General features: G+C 36.6%; 1 pseudogene; it reads left to right on the top strand.

The window, feature by feature from the left end:
• Window positions 1-3,096: 3,096 nt before the first annotated feature.
• LOC126008096 (uncharacterized) lies at window positions 3,097-3,244 on the top strand (annotated as a pseudogene).
• The last annotated feature ends 2,005 nt before the right edge of the window (window positions 3,245-5,249 follow it).

Here is a 5,249-nt window from a genome sequence, read left to right as displayed (position 1 = left end):
CATACACATAATTTGTTTCCTTTCTTCATTGTCATTTTTACTTTAAATGTTATTTTAGCCACAATGATTTACAATATTGATACTGGCATTCCAACACCATGCCTAAGCAAATGGAATCAGCTTTCCTCCAAGACTGTCCCAGGATTCTCACATATACTTCCTGTCTTCCTCCATACCCCCTATAATGATCTTTCCTACTAAAGATCAGTTTTCAGCTTACGTTGCCTTTGAGTATTTGTTGCTTATGTACTATGTTTATTTATATATCACATGTGAAAAAGATCATTCTGGTCCTCTCCTTCTAACTCAATTCCCTCAGCATGATACTCTCCAGATCCATCCTTGTAGCTACAAATTACATGAATTCATCTTTTCTTATAGCAAAGTTGTATTCTATTCTATATACAGAATATATATTATTATATATTATATACAATGTATAATAATATATTAATATATAATTATATTATATAAGTATAATATTATAGAATATTATAGAATAGAATATAGTATCTATATACAGTATAGTTTCTTTATACAATTATCTGTTTTTAGATACTTGGTTTCTTTCCAGATTGTCAATAGTGCTGCATTAAACATAAGAATAAAGATTATTTTTTAATAGAATTTTTGGGCTCATGGGGTAAATGCCAATAATTACTGGATTATATAGAGTATCAATTGCTAGTTTTGGGGGAAGTGTTCATATTCTTTTCCCATAAAGCTGAACCCATCAACATTCTCAACAACAGTGCCAAGACTGGTTGTGTTCTTTGTGATGTGTGACAGTCTCAGTGGTGTGAAGTGATAGTTCATTATTTTTATTTGAATTTCCCTTATGTTGAACAATGCAGAACATTTTTATAGACAACTTTTGGTCATCTATAACTCTTCTTTGATGTGGGGACTGGAGAAATAGCACAGTGGTGGGTGTTTGCCTTATACAACTGACCCTGAATGACCCAGTTTAATTCCCAGCACCCATATGGTTCCCCAGCCTACTAGGACTGATTTTGAGTGCAGAGCCAGAAGTAACCTCTGAGTGCTGCCAAGTGTGGCCCAAAAACAAACAAATAAATAAATTTAAAAAGAAACTTCTTCGATGAATTTTCTTTTTATCTCTTCCCTCCATTTTTGAAGCAAATGGTTGTGATTTTCTAGTAAGATATTACAAGTGCCTTATATATCGTGATGTAAAGCCTTTGACAGATGAGTGCTTCTAGATTCAATTCATGAAGAGTTCTATCTATGTTTCCCTTCAATATAATTTAGGAATTCCAGCCTAATGTCAAGGTCTTTAACCATATACTTCAATTTAACTTTTGTATATCATGGTTTTTTTGTTTTTTTGTTTGGTTTGGTTTGGTGTGGTTTGGTTTGGTTTGGTTTTTGGGCCACACCTGGTGACACTCAGGTGTTACTCCTGGCTATGCGCTCAGAAGTTGCTCCTGGCTTGGGGGACCATATGGGATGCCGGGGGATCGAACCACGGTCCGTCTTAGGCTAGCACTGGCAAGGCAGACACCTTACCTCTAGCGCCACCACAAGGGCCCCTGTATATTATGTTATATATAGAGGGTGTTTGATGTGTTACAGAATATTTTTAAATGTGCCATTTTATTGTACAGGATCAAAAAGTTTTCCCACCATGACTTGTTGAAAAGAAGTTTCTTGCTCCATTCCATACTATTTACCCATTTTTAAAGATTAACTGTCCATATACCTGCATGTTTATGTTTGGACTTCAACTCGATTTCATTGGCCTGAGAGTCTGTCCTTATTCCAATACCAAGCTGTTTTGATTACTATTGCCTCACAGTATAATTTAAATTTGGAAAAAGAAAAGCTTCCTATATTATCTTTTGTAAAATTATTTTGCTATTCTAGATGCATTGTAATTTTTCCTTATGTTGTTGCCCCTCTGTCTTGGTAAAGATAAATTGTTCCTGCCATTCTTCAAGAATTTACACAGATTGAGTAGAACCTAAGGAAAAATAGGATACAAAAATACATATTATTTCTTTCTTGGCCTCAGAGTTCACACTTCAAGGCCCTGAGGATAACAGTGTAAAATATCTGCCTATTGCCCATTGCCAGCCCAGACCACCTCTGTAGTCCCATGCTACATCTCAGATCTGTGTGTGGATAGAAAGAGGGACCCTCCAGTCCCTCCCATTAACCATCCTCCTCCCAAACAGCACAGAAGCATGGCATTTCAATTTATATCATATATTTCCAGGCAGATTGGGCCTAACACTTTATTCTCCTTCAAAAAAAAAAAAAATATATATATATATCTCAAACCTCAATTAAACAGATGAAATTTTTTTTTGGTTTTTGGGTCACACCCGGCAGGGGCTACACCTAGCTCTATGCTCAAAAATCGCCCCCAGCAGTCTCGGGGAACCATATGGGATGCCGGGATTTGAACCACCATCCTTCAGCATGCAAGGCAAACGCCCCACCGCTATACTATCTCTACTATCTCCGGCTCCAGTTTGAAATATTTTTATTATACTTAGATAACTTTGCCTCTTTTTTTTTTTTTTTTTTTTTTTTGGATTTTTGGACCACACCCAGTGACACTCAAGGGTTACTCCTGCTATGCACTCGGAAATCTCTCCTGGCTTGGAGGACCCTAAGGGATGCTGGGGGATCGAACCGCAGTCTGTCCTGGGTCAGACATCAGCTGTGTGCAAGGCAAACGCCCTACTGCTTCGCCATCACTTTGGCCCCCAATCTGCTTTTCTAGTAAAAAATAACCTAGTCTAGAGCATATATACCTCTAGCTACCTTTTATACAACCAGTTCAATAGATCTCTTTCTTAAACACTCTGAAACTTCAGCATCCCAACCCACCAAATGCAAAAACAATGGGGAAACTAAGGAAGATACCTACAATTTGGAACATGGAGAGAAATCCTGGCAAATTTCCAAGTCCACCAAAACACCTGAGCCTTATAGTTGAAAAGCTAAAAACAACACTTACTGTTTTAGCAACAGAATCAGAGAGGCAATAGCCTACAAAATTAAGAAATCTATAGATGCACAATTCAACCAACTCAAAGCAGAACTCTTTTAGAAGATGAAAGAATCATATTTACCTGGCAGGGGAGATACCATGATCATGAAGGTGGTTTCCCCATTGCACTCCGGATGTGCTGATCCCTGCAATTTCCCCAAATGTGGGAAACTCGACTGCATAATTTGTGGTAGTGGGGGACTGCATTCGCTCTCTCCCCTGTAAAAAAAAAAGAAAAGAAAGAAAGAAAGAAAGAAAGAAAGAAAGAAAGAAAGAAAGAAAGAAAGAAAGAAAGAAAGAAAGAAAGAAAGAAAGAAAGAAAGAAAGAAAGAAAGAAAGAAAGAAAGAAAGAAAGAAAGAAAGAAAGAAAGAAAGAAAGAAAGAAAGAAAGAAAGAAAGAAAGAAAGAAAGAAAGAAAGAAAGAAAGAAAGAAAGAAAGAAAGAAAGAAAGAAAGAAAGAAAGAAAGAAAGAAAGAAAGAAAGAAAGAAAGAAAGAAAGAAAGAAAGAAAGAAAAAGAAGATGAAAGATGTAAGAATCCATACAAATGGAACTGAGGGAACAAAAACATCTTAGCAAGCCATAGAAGCAGAATTAAACAGGTGAGAAATACATAGACAAACTGAAAGTCAAAACACAAGCCAACGGGGCCAGAGAGATAGCATAGAGTAGGGTGTTTGCCTTGCATTCAGAAGGATGGTGGTTCGAATCCCAGCATCCTATATGGTCCCACGAGCCTGCCAGGAATGATTTCTGAGCATAGAGCCAGGAGTAACCCTTGAGCACTGCCGGGTGTGACCCCCCCCCCCAAAAAAAGAAAAAACCCACAAGCCAACATTGATGAAGTCAAAATATCTGCCTATTGGAAAGAATAGCATATATATTATATTACATATAAGAAATTATATATATAAGAAATTACATGAACTGGAAAAAATGATGTAAATATAGAAGTCATCTAATAATTCCCTTCTATTTCCCTTCAAGCCTAAGAACTCTCAATCACACTATGCCCTATTCAAAATATTAGTGATAAACAATTTTATAAAGCAACGACACCTCAATTTAAAAAATTATTTCAGGGGCCAGAGCAGTGACATAGTGGTAAGGTGCTTGCCTTGCACACAGCTGACCTAGGATGGGTCGTGGCTTGATCCCCCTGTATCCCATGTGGTCCCCCAAGTCAAGAGCAATTTCTGAGCACATAGCCAGGAGCAACCCCTGAGTGCCACTGAGTGTGGCCCAAAAAACAAAAAAGAAAAAAAGTTATTTCAGGGGCCAGTGAGAGAATACAAGGGTACAAGCAAACTGGGCTTCATTCTTCAGGAAGGAATAGTCCCTAAATACTACTAGTTGTGATCCAAACCCCCCAAAATATAATTTAAAATGTTGATAAAATTCAGTTAATGCTATTTTCATGACTAAGTTTCCACTTTTTTTCATGTAGCAACCATAAGAAGGGAATATCACATACTTTTCTACTTATTCTAAAAGCAGATTAAATTTTTTGTACTCGGGGCCAGAGAGATAGCATGGAGGTAAGGCATTTGCCTTGCATGCAGAAGGTCCGAGGCTCAAATTCTGGCATCCCATATGGTCCCCCGAGCCTGCCAGGAGCGATTTCTGAGCATAGAGCCAGGAGTAAACCCTGAGTGCTGCTGGGTGTGACCCAAAAAGAAAAAAAAATTGTACTCAATTTCTCAAGCATTTAAGATTCAAACTTTGATTTCAGTCTTGTATATGCTTATACAAGGTCTTCCCGTCCTTTGTTTGTTTGGTTGAAAGACAGCTCACAAAAAAAGAAGATAAAGCCATATGTATGCTCCATTTTTTCTAAAACTTTAAATATATGTGAAATTATATTTTCAAACTCAATTCAGAAACTGATTCATGGGGTGAGATGGATTCAATACTACATAATAAAAATCAAAGTTAGATTCAGTAAAACTTAAGTGAAACGCTATTCATAAAACATATATTTCTTCAGATTCCCTACATACCACAATAATATGTTGTCTTTTAAGTACTTAATTTGATTTTTTTAATATTTATTTTAGGCACTAGAGTTTACAATATTGTTACTGTAAGGTTTCATGCATAACACAATCCAGCACCACTCACTCCCTGATTGTATATTTCCTCAACCATTGTACCAGTGAACTATTAATTTTGAAATATTACATTATTAAATAAGCCTTTGTAAAAAAAATAATAATTCTTTCCAATAAG

Source organism: Suncus etruscus, chromosome 4 (genome assembly GCF_024139225.1).
Source record: "Suncus etruscus isolate mSunEtr1 chromosome 4, mSunEtr1.pri.cur, whole genome shotgun sequence".
NCBI classification, from domain to species: domain Eukaryota; kingdom Metazoa; phylum Chordata; class Mammalia; order Eulipotyphla; family Soricidae; genus Suncus; species Suncus etruscus.
Note: the sequence above shows the minus strand (reverse complement) of the source record. Positions and strands in the feature narration are given on the sequence as shown.